The sequence below is a fragment of the Aythya marila genome, assembly GCF_965140915.1.
Source record: "Aythya marila genome assembly, chromosome: 3".
In the NCBI taxonomy this organism is placed as follows: domain Eukaryota; kingdom Metazoa; phylum Chordata; class Aves; order Anseriformes; family Anatidae; genus Aythya; species Aythya marila.
The window spans coordinates 105,575,173-105,593,049 of record NC_139044.1 but is presented as its reverse complement, the minus strand read 5'-3'; positions in this window follow the sequence as shown (position 1 = coordinate 105,593,049).

Genomic DNA, 17,877 nt, shown 5'->3' with positions numbered 1-17,877 from the left:
TGAAAAGTAAAAACAGCTCTTTAAATACTATACATAAATAGTTAATCTTTTTAGCATGTGTTATAAACAAGACACCAGTGACTTTTAATTAAGCTTTCTCTGATGGCATATAGAAATAGGTGGATGAGTGGCTCGTTAAAGTTAATTATTACTAAAAAAAAATACTTTGGACAATATAATATTAGTCTGCTTAATATATTATTAATACCCTATGAGAAGAATTAGGAAATATAATTTCTACAGATGTCAACAGGTGTTTTCTACCTGACTTTATTCAGACAAGTTTTTTTCACATCTGAAGGTACAGCATAGTCAACAGGTTTCCCAGAGAAGCTGTGAACACCCCCTTTTCTGGAAGTGTTCAAAGTCAAGTTGGATGGGGCTTTGGACAACCTGGTCATTGGAACTACATGAACATTAATGTCCCTTCCAACGCAAACCATTCTATGATTCTATCCAAACAAATAGTCTTTACTCTTGTAATGGTTTTGGGTTAAAGCTTAACAATGCTTCTTTGTCCAGGAATAATATCAGTCGGTAAAAGCAGTTCCTGTTTCTATCACTTATTTCTCTGTTTCTAGTTCTGATGTCAAAAATTACCACTTTTCCTCAGCACATCTTTTCATGCTTCTCTCAAAAATCTCAGTGGTCCTTTAAACAATTGAAAATCTATTTTCTTCAAGTAGGGATTCAATTTTCCAAGTCTGCTTCTGATATACCTCTGACAATGTTCTCATTATAGTTTTCTTATCCTGCTGATAGCCATCTGACATGGGTAGAATTATGAATTCCAATATGTCTTTAAATTTTAAAGAGGGCCAGAAATAAAACCACTCTGTATTCAAGAAGTCAACTTTTCTGTGATGGTTTTCAAGCATCACAGTCCCTTAAACGCTACTGAAATAAATGAGAAAATATATAGATCCACAAGAATGCTCTATTTGTTCCTGTAAGCTGACAATACTCAATACTGTACAGAAATCATTGGCTGCAAGTCTTGAGGTTTATTCTTTACAAAAATCTACAAATATCTTCTTTTTATATTAATTGTGCTAATTGAAAATGGAAAATAATGGAACACAAACACTGTTTTTCATCTTCTCTCCATAAGGACTGTTGGTGCTACTACTAGTCAGGTGTGACTGGATAATACAGTGTGTTTGGCTCTAAACAGTGATTTGTCTGTACACAGAATTTCAGATCATCATATCTTCATTTAGAATTTATCTCTCTTGCAAACTTTCCCTTATCTAGCTGCTGTTATTCTTCCTTCTGCATAATGTTGTCCTTTCCACCTTAAATTTGTTGATCTCATTCTTTAACACTCTGAGAATTGGACTAAAAGTAAAATTAATTGCCAGGATTTTTGACTGGATTTTTCTCTTTCTCTCTCTCTCTTTTTTTTTTTTTTTTTTTTTTTTTTTTTTTTTTTTTCCATTCAGTATCCTAATAAGCTAGGAAATCATGCATGTAGTTCTCCTTAGAGGCCAGATATATCATTAAGATATGCAGTTAGAGACTGCAAGATTATGTATGTAAATTAGGTTCAACCATGTTGAGAGGGAATTGTCCAGGCCTGTCAGAATAACAATACTTTTGCGACTTATATTAAAATCACTGTAAAATAGTTTATTTGGAAAAAATAAAGACTTAGAGAAGTTGAATAAACATGAAATAAAATATTTCCAGATGGAGTATATTTGGATGAACATTTGATGGTAACTAGAATATATCATTACATTAATACTGTAAAGTAAAACATGAGGTGTGGCAGAAGTGCATTCAGACAGTGCATTCAGACAGAGAAGTGCATTCAAACGCTAATGAATATTTAGCTAAATAGTTTAGACAACAAGTAAACAATTTAGCTTGAAACTAAACAGGAAATACTACGGTAATTAATATTACTTCTGACTCTTTGATGATTTACGCCTTCCATTGTAGTAGACAATCTGTTAGAGTAGATGAAGTACAAGACAAAATACAATATTTTACTGATGAAAAAGTGACAGTTATTAAGATGACCAAGAAGCAGCACCATAAGCTTATGAGTTGCCTATGGGATATTTTTGAAAACAAGGAGTTAACGAAAGCCATGTGCTCCTCTACCTCTTATATCTTTCTAGAAAAAAAGAGCTAGCTTCCTAAAGAAGACTATTCTACTCACCCAAGAGTAAGTAGTACTTTTGAGTAAGTAGGCTAGAGTAAATAGGCCAGAGTAGTTCCCCCAACATATTTGGTAGCTGGAAGCCTAACAGAAGATCCAGCTCCTCAGATTTCTAAAATTGTTCCACACTGCAGGCACCCAAAGGGTTTGTTGGTGCACATAGCAATTTTTTTAATGTGTCAACCCCAAGGAATTAAAACTACTTCATGTTCCTCTTTGGTTACTTAAAACATTAAATGCTAAACAATTTTAAAAGAGCAACAGATCAAGATCTACCTTAGTAAAACAAAGAAATCAGTTCATGACCATAGATGAAGGCTGAAGAAAACTTAAAAAACAAACAAACAAACAAACAAACACAGAAGAATAATAAAATGTGATTCCAGATTCAATTTAACTGAGTATTTAATTATATATATATTTTATTTATTTATTTATTTATTTATTTTAATCTTCAGCTGTTTCTCTACTTTCGATATTTTTTGTTAGGAAAACATTCTATGTCTTCTTTCTCAGTAATGACTTCTGAATTTGAACTTCTAAGATACCTTGTTTTAGTATTAACTCTTTCCAAGTCAGTTCTTCCTCAGTTCACTCACAAACCCTGCTTTGAGTGACATACTGCCATTTGTTGAAAAGATAGTTAACCTTAGGGGCTTCTTCAGCTTTTTGTTTGTTTGTTTAGTTTTCCTTACTAGCACCATTTTTAAACTTTAATATCCTTCATGCAGTTTGTAGTATTTTCAAGGCTATTTCAACATCTTATATGTAATTCACTGATAGATGTAACTGACATCCACGTCTTACTTAACTCACAATTCACTGTCCATTCTTGACAGGAACCATGTATCATATTCACAATATAGTTGAAAGAGATAGCATTCACTAAGTGCTTTTTTTTTTTTTTTTTTTTTTTTCCCTATTTCTATTTCCACTTTCTGTCAGTTTTAGGGTTCTTACAGTCAAAATTCACAGCTACTAATCTCTACAATAATCCTGAATAATAACCATATCATTACTGTTAGGTTACGTGTACAGTGTGACTTGTCATTATTAGATGTAATGAACATGCAAAGCATAATCTGATTCTGTGTGATATTTTCACTTTAGAAAGAGAAAAAAAAAAGTTTCTTGTTTGTTTGTTTGTTTTTCTATAGATGTACATTGGCTTTCAGTTCTGCTTTCAGTTTTGACTTTTTCAGTCTACTCAGGTAGCAAAGCTAAAGCAATTTTGCATCACCTGGTTTTGAGACGTCATACTGTTGGTGGTGGTTTGCTTTTTCCTTGGAGAGTGTTGAATCAGCTATGAACATTCAGATAATCAGACTGTTTCTCTGAAATATCTAGTAACTGCTAGAAAATGAACGCTACTCCATGAAACTGGAGAGCTATTTGCCTGGCCGCTTTTTACTGTTTGAGAAAAGTTACCCTACAAAGTGTCTTGGCATACTTCAAACAGGATATTTATCTTTTGAAAATAACTACTGATTTTTAGTTTGTAACTTGAGACTAATTAAATGGATCTGCGTTTCTGCGTCAAGCCCTCTTAGGTTAATGGGAAAAAGGATGTTGCATTGACTAAGCTGCTAAGTGTGGCTTTGGAAAATGTATTTTCTTTGTTCTAGTACACACTGCTTTTATGACCTTGGAATCTGGGGGCTAGAATTGTCAAGCCATGTAGTCACTTAAGGATGCAATTAGGACCTAAGAGTGGTAATTTGTTTATTCTTTGCCACACTGAAGAACAGTCAAGGTGTTGTTTAACTGGTGGTTGGAAATCAACTCCATGCTGTAACTCACCTACAGGCATGCCTTATACTAGTAAACCAGTACCTGGTCAGAAGCTTTTGCAGTAGTACAATCAGAATCATTGTGTTATATTGACATAATGGTCTGATGCAGCTTTGGACTTGGCCAATTCATGTTCTTCCAAATTATTCACAAATGTACTTTGGGAATTCAAAGAAGGAAATCATTCTCCATAAGCAATTTGGATGTAAAATTCCTGTTTCGAGGCAAAAAGTATAAGGCAGTTTTCCCTAAAGGAAAATAATATGTACTTACATCTTCTGGTCCTAATGCTAATTTTCTAGGATATAGATATAGCCCTTTCTTTCTGAAGCCGTTCCCATGTTATCATATGTTGCCAAGAAGAAAAATAATACAGTAATAACAGGCTACCACAACTTCTAGATCACAGTGGCCTCATGTCTGATCATCTTGGCAGGAGAGCTGAGTGAACTGCAATCTGTCTGCTATATCTATGTAGCCCTACCCCAGGCACGAGTATTTTCAGTGTGAAGGTTAACTGAACTTTTCCAGCTGTCAGGAATATGATGACACCTTCAAGACTTACGGTGTCACTGACATTTGACACACGTCAAGTAATTCAGTACTTCTGTATACATGCCTTCTTGATTAAAATAACAGATTGATTGACTATGTTTCCCATTTTATTTCACTTTTTTTTTTTTTTTTAAACCAAAAGAGGATAAAAATTGACACCAGACTTCAGAAAGCAGCTGATAATGATTCACAGTGTATTGTATTTACTCCTAGAACTCAAAATATTTCTGTTAGTTTGACAAATATTTAGTCTGTTTAAGAAGCACTTCAGTTAGCACAGTGGGTGAAACCTGTTTCAGAATGAACCACATGGAAAAACTGATTAAAATAATTACATTGAAAATAATTAAATAGCATGTCAAATAGCACATAATATTAATTAATTAATATCTAGTTAATTCAATGATAATTAATAAAATAAAAAGTAATCAGTATGTGGGATAGAAAAGTCAACTAGGAAAGAAAGAAAAGTTTCAGAATACACATCTTATACCTTACATGTCACAGTCAAAAGGAACAAATTTACCTTGCAGTGGAAAGGAGAAGTTAAGATTTAAAGTATAGTCACACATCTTATGAGCCACATTCTCATGGCAGCAGCCTACCACAAGGTAATGAAGCACACAGAAAATATGACTGAGACATAATGAGACATATACGAAATGAAGTGGAAACACATTCCAAATTATATCCTGTTCTTATCTCCAGTAAAGTCTGGTGTCTAGGACAGATCTAGAATCAGTCCAAATAAACAAGCAGCCTCTATAAAAAAATAGGGGCAGTAATCACTGAACAAAAAGACATGCAAAGGAAAGAAGGAACAGTGAGATGATTGAAGAGCTAGCCTCAAAATATAACTTACAGCAGCAGCAAAATGACAAATCAGAAATAGATAATAAAATCTTATACTTCCCTTGGGAAATATTAGCATCTACTGAGAGAGCTTCCTAAAGGCAACCATCACATTGTCTGTTGTGTATACATTATCATCATCACCATGGTTGACATGAATTTAAAGATGTTCTGATCTCATGAGTATTAAAAGAACTAAGTAAAAGGCTAAGTTTCAGATGTCTGACTCCCAGAGTGTCATTTAGAAGTCTGAATTAGGCACCAAAGTGAACACATATGTTGCAGGCTCATGGAGAAAATCATGTAGGATTTCTAGTAGTTAGCACATCAAGAAGCAGTCACCTACATCAATAAATTAAAAATGCTAAAAAGAAAAATATTATTGAAAATGAAGAATGTGTATGGTTTGTGTATGGTTTTGCCAGTTTCTATGTAGCATGTGCCTTTATTACATCAACCATGAACTTAATCCAATATTTGTACTCATTATGGCCATAATTTATGCACTTTAGGAACCTTATTATGGAAACTTTTAGAGAGTACACTCTTTACTCCAGAAGAGTTAAAATAGTTTTTGAAAAATCTGAATATTCTTGGGATGTTCAAACTAGCATGTTATGTCTCCTACATGTGTTTCCACTTTTGTCTATGGTTAGACAAATATTTAAAAATTCCACTCAGAGATCTGCCCTGAGGCAGGAAGGTTATGGGTGGCAAGGTATGTGGGGGGATATGGGCAGGTATTTATCATGATGGTTTTGGATCTCCCCCACCCCATACCCCACAAGCAAATGACAAATCCTAAAAAGATGATAAAATGTTTTAAAAAGGTATGCCCTGATCTTGGCAATGGCAGAGATTTACAGCTCACTGCACGGTGCTGGCATCTATGCCTATTGAACACTATTCAGCATCTTCAAGAGGAAGAAAATGCCTCTGGATCTGATCTGACCCCTGCAACAGGCCCTGGGGCTACTCCAGCCCCAGAAGTAAGCTAAAGGACTGTTGTAATTTAACCAGGACATCCACAATGACAGTTTCTATGTCATCCAATTTCTACTGTAGCTGACATACTAAGAGTTCGTATGTTTCATAAGACTTCAAACATAATATATCCTAATAAATATTCAGCTTTGCACATGGTGTTTCCTCAATCAACTTTGTTATTTCAAAGGGCACAACTGGCAAGATTTCCTCTCCCTGCATTTATGTCTGTGACGCTTTAAGGCATTTTCAAAGACAAAAATATATTCAATTTGAAAAATAAGAAAATTTTGCTTAGACAAATCACTGTCTACCAACCATGATTTAAGGTGACAATTTAAACAATACTGCCAAGAGAGATGAATAAGAGCTTCTTATTTCGTTGTAGTTTACCTTGACTAGGAATAAAATTAACTTAGCTGAAGTAAAAAATATAGTTCAAAGTCCAATGTAATTTCAAAGGCAGCAAATTTTATTACACAAGCTATAAAGCAGACTTCAGTCACAGAACTGATTGAAGTCATTCATGAAAAAGTGCCCCAAAATTTGCTTGACTCCTTTAGGATGTGCTTGACTCCTTTTTTACTGGCTTTTTCAATATGTAGCGAGTGAGTGACAGCCCAATGATCATGTGGTTAAGCAGCTCTAAAACTTTATGAGCCAGTGAAATTTCAGCACCAGCTACTGAAAAATACGCCCACCAGAGAATATTTCAAAGCTCAGCAATGCAATTTTTAGATGGAGATGTATAATGTGGATTAATCTCAGTGCAAATAGAGGGGAAAAGAGAGAAAAAAAAATAATAATGGGAAAGGAAGAAAGAAGAAAGAAAGATAAATGAAGAGAGAGAAAACTAATTAAAATATGGAAGTTAGCTTTAAGTTATTTTAGAAGGCAAAATACTGAAATTAGCAAGTGCAAATGCTTGGGAAATTAAAATACATATTATGATATTGAAATTTAAGTGGACTGTGTAATTTGCAGCCTGTAAAAAAACAAACAAACAAACAAACAAACAAACAAACAACAACAAAAAAAACATTTATTTTTAGCATTCAAAAAGAAATAAAAAAGTAATAATAGAATAAACTCCATAACCCATGGCAGAGAAAAAAGGAAATCAAGAAGAAACTTGAAAGGTAATTAAGTATTTTGACAGCTTGTCATGTAATAAGAAAAACTAAAAAAGTGTTAATTTCCACAAAGAAAATATGTTTAAAATGCTTACATCATGATGAGAACATAAACATAGAAAACATTTAAGAAAAACATTTTAGGATTAAAAGCCTGGATTTGGCTTTCTTTTCTTTTCTTTTCTTTTCTTTTCTTTTCTTTTCTTTTCTTTTCTTTTCTTTTCTTTTCTTTTCTTTCTATTTCTATTTCTATTTCTATTTTTACTATAAGGTGGCAAGTGTTGTAAACAGAATACACAATGAATTGTGTGATGAATTTTGGCAGTATAAGAAAAAAGGGTTAACCTATAGGTTAAAAAATATCTTGAGAGCAATAACAAATAAATGGTGTTGGAAACTGTCCATAACCATCAGCTCAGTATCTTTAAAATGTGTCAGTAGTAAAATGTAGTCCAGCATTCTAGGTAGTAGTATGTACTTGACATAATAAAACTTAGTAAGAACATTTTCTATACTAATTATTTTAACAGTAAATTAAATATACACAAAATAAAATCATGGAAGCATGAAATACGTATTAAATTTTGCCCAGTTACACTGAAATTTTGCCAGATATTCGATAAGTAATGGCCTTTAGGTTTATAGTGATGATAATAATGCCAGTGATTCTTCCTTGACAAAATACTTTGAGTACACTACAAATAGAATTTTTCTCCTTTGGCTTTGAAAGTTGCATGTGCAGATGAACATAAACATCCAGTTGCTTGTCATCAGTTTCCATTAGGCAAAATACCACAAAGACTACATACAGGTGAACGTTGAACTATTGCAATTTAGTTTGAAGTTTTGAATGAATCAAGTTGTTCTTTATCATTTTGCAAAACCCGAAAGTACGTTTAGTGCTTAAATTTCAGGGAACATTTCAGGTTAATCAAAATTTACCTGAACAAAAGTTCTAGGTGGTTATCAATGAATGTCATACAGTCTGTGGGACACTTCAGCAGGAACAGAGTTGGTTTGTACATTTCCAGTGTCAACCAGCATCAGCAACAAGATATGAAACATCATGTAATCTAGTAATTTCTAGATGATGAGATTATTTTAAACTATTTGCATTTAGGTTTACATGGCAAAGTTTTGGTAGCAGGGGGGCTGCAGGAGTGGCCTCTGAGAACTGAATCCAGCAGCTGCCCCATATTAGCTAAAGGCAAGTTTCAGCTGGCTCCAAAGGGTCCCAATGCTGCCCAGAGCTGAGCCAATAAGTAAAGTTTATACCTCTGTGAGAGAAGATTTAAGAAAGGCAAAAAGCTGCTGTGCAATTGCAGTTGGGAGAGTGAGGAGTGAGAAACCATCCTGCAGCTCCCAAGGTCAGTGCAGCAGGAGGTGCTCTAGGCAGGCAGCAGCAGCAGTTCCCTGTGGCAAGGCCCTTGGTGGAGCAGGCTGTCCCCTTGCAGCCCATGGGTCCCACATGGAGCAGATCTCCATGCTGCAGCCCATAGAGGAGCCCCCGGTGGAGCAGGTGGATGTGGCCTGGAGGAGGCTGCAGCCCATGGAGAGCCCCTGCAGGAGCAGGCCCTGGGCCAGAGCTGCAGCCCGTGGAGAGGAGCCCACTCAGGAGCAGGGGGTCTGGGGGGAGCTGCTGCCCATGGGTAACCCGTGCTGGAGCAGTTTGCTCCTGGGGGATGGACCCCATGGTACAGAGCCCCGTAGGAGCAGTTCTTGAAGAGAACTTTTTTTTTTTTTTTTTTTTTTTTTTTTTTTCTCACTGCACTTTTTAGTTAATAGGCAATAAATTACATTAATCTCCCTATGCTGAGACTATTTTGCCTGTGATGATAATTGTTGAATGATCTCCCTGTCTGTATTTCAATGCTTGAACCCTTTTCATTGCATTTTGTCCCCCTTTCCCTTTGAGGAGGGGGAGTAAGAGAGCAGTTGTGTTGGAGTTCAGCTGCCCAGCTGAGTAAAACCATCTTAGCTGTATAGTGACCAGAGAATCAGTAAGTTCAAAGTGTGGACATAATGTTTTCACAGACTGTTTGTTGTTCTATTTGTCATCTAGTTCTAGTCAGATACAAGCTTTTTACTGTCAGTCTGATGTTATAAAGAAAATCAAAAGTCATCAAAAATACCAAGTTCCCATTGCAGTGAGTAGCTTTGACTCCAAATGTTTTTATATTTCATAATATAAATGTTCATAAAAACTCCTCACCACAGTGAGGAAACATCTCACACAAAAAGGACATTATTTTATAAAATTTTATTTAGGTGCTTTTGGTTTCTTTCCTTTGTTTCTCACTTCTCTAGCTTGTTAGTAATGAGCAATAAATCTTACTGTCTTCTTATGCTGAGTCTGTTTTGCCCGTTACAATAATTATTGCGTGATTTTCTCGTCCTTATCTCAACCCTTGAGCCCTTTTCACATATTTTCTCCCCATTCCTCTTTGAGGAGGGGGAGTGAGAGAGCGGCTGTGGTGGAGCTCGGCTGCCCACTCGAGCGGAACCACGACAAACCCAAAGGTGGTCTGATGTAGCCCCAGAGTATGCTGCCTGGGATGTCATGAAATGGCTGAAGACGAGCCATGTGGCAGACTTCAGATCCATGCCTTAGCCAAATTTAATTGACTAGCACAAATAAAGCTATGGAGCCACAGAAAAGCAAAGACTAGTGAAGTACATGAAGTGAACAAAAACAGAAGGAAGACAGGTGTACTTCCCAGGTCAGACCCTGAAATAAAGCATCCTATTTACTAATGAACTACAGACAGCTGTATGCCATAAAATAAATAAATAAATAAAATCTTCAATGGCATTGAACTTGCTGAGTTGCATCACTGTTGTTTAACATGATATGCAGATAAACACCACACAGGTATATGCTCCCTACTCCAGCAGTGGGATGAGGGAGAGAATCATAAAAAAAGTTAAAACTTTTGGGTTGAGATAAAGACAGTCTAACAAGACAGAAAAGGAATGGACAATAATAATAATGATAAAGGAATATGCGAAACAAATTATGCACAATGCAGTTGCTCACCACCTGCTGAACAAAGTCCAGCTAGTCCCCAGGTAGCTGCAGCCGTCCCCAGCCAACTCTCCCTGGTTTTACTGTTTAGCATGACACCCAGTGGTAGGGGACATCTCTTTGGCCAGTTTGGATCTTGACTTAGTGTAAGCACTACTCTGCAACAACTAAAACATAATCATGTTAACATTATTCAAATCCTAAATCCTAAACACAGCACCAGAGAAAATAAACTCTCATCTGAAACCAGGACAGTCAACCTGCCTTTGATATTGAAATAATGACAACAAAAAAAGTTCCAAGAAAGGACACATAGAACTCTGCATTCTGGGTCTCTTGAGAACTGAATATTGTTGAGAAGGCAATTGTTAACCTGTTATTATTCTGCCTGCAGGGTCCTTGAAAAACAATTTGCTTTTAGACAAAGCAAAACAGTTGCTTTCTGTTATCGTTACCTTCAGATAAAGTTAATTATTGGAAAGTCGGTTATGCCTAAGATTCTCATTTGCCTACATGCAGTTTATTCACTCCTGTTCAAGAGGTGAAGAATAAAAAATAGATTGAACTTAATATGTAATCAAGATTCTGAGTTGAGTATTTTTCCTGTAATGGGAAACTTCTTAAATAATCTCAATTTTGCTATTTGTAGATCCATCCCACTGGGAGTTAAGTTAAAGAAAACAAATTTTCAATTCTGTCATGTCTTTCTATACATAGAGAGGCTGCTCATTAAGAAAGGTTATAGGCTATTAATTAGATGATTTGGTAGTGATAGGACAAAGAAGAGAGGAAGAACATATTTCTATGGAAAATGCTTTTGTACTTCTTTGATGTAAATACATTTTTGTTTATTATTATCTTTTAAGAACTACAGTTTTTGATGGTTGAATGACTTTTCCTAGTCTTGGAAAGACTTCACAGTAATTTTAACAAGATTTTTATATCTTAAAAGTAATAGATTTCCCAATACACTCCAGAATAAATATTTTTTAAATTAAAATGATACAGCTAGTTGAGAAATTTTTGATTTTTTATTTCTATGACATTTATTTTGACCTTTCACATTTACATTAAATCTTTCTTTCTTGATGCTCTGTCATGAAGCACACTTCTTTTTAATACAATAAATTGTTCTGCTTAGTTCAAACTAAGGACACTTTCTGAAAACATCTAGCTGGAGGATAATTCCAATTATTATATTGGAATACATTTTGATTGCAAGATACAGTGTAACCGGTCTTATACCAACTTTCATGTTGCCTGTAAACCTTGATAAAGACCTCAAAATTTAAAAGTCAGTAACAACAAGAAAGGTTTTGTGAGATGAGATGTCTCTGAAAGTGTCTCAACTGCTGTTTTATTCTTCTTCACAGCATGTAGTAATTTTCATTCTGTCTTATACTTCCTCTGAAATCTATATTTATTCTATATATAATGATAATACACTCTGGAATAACATTTTGTTTTGTACTCTGTTTTGCTTTATTATCTTTTGTAAGAAAAAGTATGAATTTGTCATTTTCAAGACTTTATTACAAGGACAAGACTCTTGAACTGCTATTTTTGCACCAATGGAGAGAAACACGAGCTTTAAAAGATGAATATATTATGCGAAATAGAGGAGTGCATGTTTTCTACATCCTGTTCCATTTCATTGGCCTTCAATCATTTATTTTTCATTCTGACTTGTACTTCTTTAGTGTCACTATTAAAGAGATTCATAATAACTAATAGAAAGTGTGTGTACCTTTTTACTACTTTTTATATATACGTTTTTGCTTGGTATAAGGTTTTGGGGTAAGCTTTCCTTCTTACATGACTCGCTAATTTATGTAGGTAACTGTAACGAAAATACAGGGGGTATAGTATGCACCTGGCCATTCTGAAGCAACACTTTGCAGTTATCCCTTTTTACCCCCTCTAAAGTACATCCCTCCCTAGAATCACAGAATATCCTGAGTTAGAAGGGATCTGCAAGGATCATCGAGTTCAGCTCCTGGGTCTGCACAGGAACACCCAAAATCAGACCATAGTATCTGAGAGCATTGTCCAAATGCTTCTTGAACCCCAACAGGCTCGGTGCTGTCACCACTTCCCTAGGAAGCCTGTTCCAGTGCCTGACCACCCTCTCGGTAAAGAACCTTTTCCTAATATCCAGCCTGAACCTCCCCTGTCCCAGCTCCATGCCATTCCCTCGGGTCCTGTCGCTGTCCCCGGAGAGCAGAGCTCAGCGCCTGCCTCTCTGCTCCCTTCATGAGGAAGCTGCAGGCCGCCCTCAGTCTCCTCTGCTCTGGACTGTACAAACCAAATTACTTCATCTGTTCCTCATATATCTTGCCCTCTAGACACTACACCATCTTTGCAGCCCTCTGGATAGTAGCCCTTTGTAGCCCTCCCTAATAGTTTTATGTTCTTTTTATGATGTGGTGCCCAAAAGCGCACACATTACTTGAGCTGAGGCTGCACCAGCACAGAGTAGAACAAGAAATAAAAATAAAAGTTGAATAGTTTAGAAAATCTTCAACATGAAAAATCTGTATGAGTTGCAACTGCTAGCAGAGATTCCTACTACATGCAGCTGAAAGTATTCCCATCTGTGTTTGAGAACTCAGCAGGTCAGGCACTTGCTTGAGACTTGTAATTATTTGATATGTCACAGCCTTTCAGTGTGAACTTAGGAAGACCAGTCTAAGCCTTAGTTTCCACTCTGTCTTGTCTATTAAGCCTGTCAGCTTTGGGGGTTAGAACTGTCTCTTACTATACATTTATACATTACCCTAGGGACCTTGATATGGTCCCTATTACCACAATACTGGTAATAGTAATAGAGAATAGAGTCAAGAAGTCCTGAAAGAAATCAGGGAAAAATTTATGGATGACAACCTGCATCTGGTTTCATGTTCAGCAGCAAAAATTTATGCCAGCATAACTATGGGCTCCCATTTCCATACACTCCATGCCATGCCATGTCCCATGCCAGCACAACTATTTTTAAGAATTTATGATAGGCCAAACCCAAATTTAAGCCTTTTGGTAGTTTGGGTGATTTTTTTCCTTCCACCAAGCCACACAAATGTTTACATGGGATAAACAGACAAGATAGCCCACAGTCAAGAAAGAGTAGGTTGAAGGGTAAGAGATGAAGGTTACCTTGTTCACAAAACTGCAGGCTCGGATATATCAAGGAGAACAAAGAAGGTGATAAAATAACCCAAAAGGTTCCTTATTGGTGTGAGACAATGTGAACATTAAATATGCACAATGAGAGGATCCCAAGATGGTATCTCCATGCCTTAGTAAGCACATAACATCACCCCCAGAGAAAATTTTATCTAACCTGGGTGCTTCCTGAAAGCAGAGGAAAACATATTTAGGAAATTCTTCCAATCCATCCTATTCAAAGACATTAGGAAGACTAAATGTAATTAAAGAACATTCTTCTGTTGGAATTGAGTGTGATGCAAGTGAATTTTTATCCTGATGTTCAATGTGGTATACATGTTTTGCATGCTTTATGGCATTGCTCAAAACAGTATCATTCTAAAAGTATAGAGTAGCCTATATGAAATCTGACAGCACCCGTACGATTCAGCTAAACACTCACAATTTTAAAAATTACTTTCTTTGATGTATATATTCACCATTCTCATTGCAAATTCAAAACCATAGGTTACTGTTTCTGAATGAATGACATTCAGTTGGCTACAGGCACACACACATACATACACACACATTTATTTTATTTTTTTTTTTCCTTTTTTCATTCAGTTACTAAAAATGTAACTGGAAGACAATTTTAATTGCACAAACAATTTCAAAATAACAGACATATATTTCAATCCTCCAGAAGCAAACACACAGGAGCAAAGTTATATGTAGTGAATCACGTTTCATCATGGACCTTGAGTACTACAGGAGTATCTGAAGCTGCTGCCAGATGCCTCTGGCAACCTGCATGCTCTATGACTGTGCATTAGAACTCACTGCCAACTTGCAGGGTGGTTGTAGTGCTCAATATTTCACCTTTTTAAGGGTAGCACCACCATTATATGACATGTCTGCCGGTTGCTATAATCTTCTGTATGGACATCAAAACAATGCATCTGTTTTCATCTCCTCCAAACTCCAAGAGAAAAAAAAAAAAAAAAAGTCAGACACTCATTTGTTGAAAACTGCTGAAGCTCGGCCTCAATCCACCACTAGAAAATCAAGTCAGGTAGTTAAAACACTGTAGTGGCATGATTTTTAAATCTGCATATTATGCTTCTGTTTATTTAATTTATTGGAATAAAACAGATTTGAGGTTTGAATTTATACCCAGACCCTATGACATACAAGCATTTCCTTCCTATCACAAAATAGATATAATGTACTATATATTACAAAACACATGACATGAAGTGCAAATGCATTACTACAGCAAATAGTTCCATGCCCTCCTAAAATGAATGTATTGTCTTCTGTTCTGTTGTATTAATCATGTCTAGCAAGTACCAGGATGTGACAAGGCACTTCAGAATTTCTTTGGCACTACAGGCAATGCTGTGAATATCAACTTCTTGACATTGTTTATTACAGGTTGTCATGTGCTATAATTGTGCCCATTAATTGCTACTTAATGAAAATATTTATGTGCATTTTAAATTTTGTGTATTTGAGACTATTTTCTATATTGAGGGTATGTCTAATAAGAATAATATTATTTGGAAAAAAAAAGTTTTTAAGTTTTTTTTTTTTCTTTTTTCTTTTTAACAGTTTGGTCTTAGTTCATCTAACATTTCTGATGTAAAATTCATCACAAAGTCATCTAAACAAACCTCACTTAAAGCAGCATGCCTGTTTTGAAGCTAACACAGAAATGGCTTCGTATACAATTGAAATACATTATCCCTCTGACTTATGTGAAGTAGCTGCTTAGCAGTGCATAGAGGCAATATGTAGCATTTTAGAATAAGAGGCAATGAATAATTTCTTTAGCTGAATTTCAGTTTATTTGAGGTAAAGTGAATATAGAGAATCAGATGAATAGTTTCTCAAATGTAGCTAGCACACCCTTAATTCCAAAGATGAGACACTGTTTTATAACTGTAAAAGATCAGAACATTCACATTAAGATTCTTATAGAATATATTATCCAATCCTAATTACTTTTATTTTACCTTCATCTTCCTAACCACCCCTAAGAATATGTCCACCGTGTATGTCAATTTGCAAGTACTGACAAAATCTTGAAACCATATTCTAGAGAATATGAATAAGAATCAAATTTACTGATTTTCTTTTAAAAGATATTTTTTACTTTATGGAATTAGCTGATGAAGTCTTGGAATCTGCTATTTTTTATTATTTATTTATTTTAAATTCTTATACTTTCATATATATAAATATATATACATTTATATTATATGACATTATGACATTTATGACCTTTTTAAATCAGAATTTAATACTGCAGAAACCTTATTTTTTGGCTTTTAGTCTGATCATTAAATGCTGGATTCAGGAAAATTCTCAAGGCAGAATGGTTACCTGAGGACAAAGTTAGAAACAAAGGTGAAATTATAACTTCAGTCAAGTCAATGGTAAAATTCTCATTGACTTCAGCAGGCCTGAAATTTCATGCAGAGTGTGGAATTAAAGATTTATTTTCCTGGAAATGAAAATATACCCACCTCCCAATGTCATTTCACTGTGTAAAGACAGTACCTCTATAGATTAAAGGCAAACTGCTACTATCCTTCAAATACCTAATGAAAATACATTTCAGTGACAGAAAAGCAATTTCCGTAAATCAGTACTGCATAATATTATAAGCTCTGCATTTAGTAATATGTGAGTTAAACTGCAGAGAATAATGGTTATATTAAAGTACAGACTAATAAAAGTCGGTGCCTTTGCCTCTAACTTCTGACAATGAGGGCTATAAGTCTTTTTAAACATGAGAAGTTTCAGTCTTGTGATTTCCACGTAAGCTAGCTGATAAAAGGCATGCATCATAGCTTTCCATTCCTATATTATGCATAACCTCCAATACTCCCCACTGCTCAGTATTATCTAAGTAGTACTTTCTTCAGTCTTCCCAATGACTCGACAGATTTAACCATCTTTTTCACGGATGCTTTCAAAATTTCTTTATGATTAAGACAATGAACATTTTAGACCACAGAGAGTGACAAAGAGGCAGAACTTTTTGTTTTGGAGAAGTAAGTGCCAGATTTTAATAACAGCCTAACAAGTATAGAGAATTGAAAGAAAAGATTCATTTTTTCAATTTCTTTCATACAGTGATCAAAAAAGCTTCACATCTGATGCTTACTGTGTGAATTCCAACTAAGAATAGTGAATATGGGCCTGGCAATGAGTAAAGTCAGGACCCTCAACTTTTGAAGAACAAAATTCCAGCTGTTTAAAGAACAAGTGGATGAGATCCCCTGGGACACTGTCCTTGGTGACAGAGGAAATGGTCAGAGCTGGCAACTCTTTAAGGACACTTTTCTTAGAGAACAAGAGCTCTCCATCCCCATGTGTAAGAAATCACAGAATCATAGAATGGCTTGGGTTGGAAGCATTCTTAAAGATAATGTAGTTCCAACCTCTCTGCCATGGGCAGGGATGCCATCCACCAGACTACGTTGCTCAAAGCCCCATCCAGCCTGGACTTAAACACTTCCAGGGATAGGGCATCCCATCCACAGCTTCTCTGGGCAACATGTTGCAGTGCGCCCTTATAAAGGCTCTGAGGAGATCTCATTCAGTTCTAAAGTTAGTATAAAAAAAATGGAGAGTAACTTTTTACATGGGCAGATAATGATAGAACAAGGGGGAATGGTTTTAAAATAAAAGAGGCAAGATTTAGATTAGATGTTAGGAGGAAATTCTTCACTCAGAGGGTGGTAAGGCACTGCAACATGTTGCCCAGAGAAGCTGTGGATGCCCCATCGCTGGAGGGGCATCCCTGGAGGTGTTCAAGACCAGGTTGGATGGGCAACCTGCTTTAGTAGGAGGTGACATCCCTGCCCATGGCATAGTGATTAGAACTAGATGATCTTTAAGGTCCCCTTTATTCTATCCCAAGGCATTCTATGATTCTGTAACTCTATAAATATTGAAGGTATGAAAGACAGGACATTTATGGTAGTACCATTAGCATTCTGCAGTGTTGCATGGAAGTTGAAGGAATTGTTACACATAATTTTGTGGAAAGATGTTCTGCATACAAGCAAGTTTAAAAAAAAAAAAAAAGTTAAAAATGTAGTCAAAAGTAGTAATCCTCCAATGCAAATCATTCAAAGCAAACACAGTAAGGCACCTCTAAAGATCATGGTTGTTCATAAAGCAGGGAAGGTAAAGTTAAAAATGAAATTGGACAA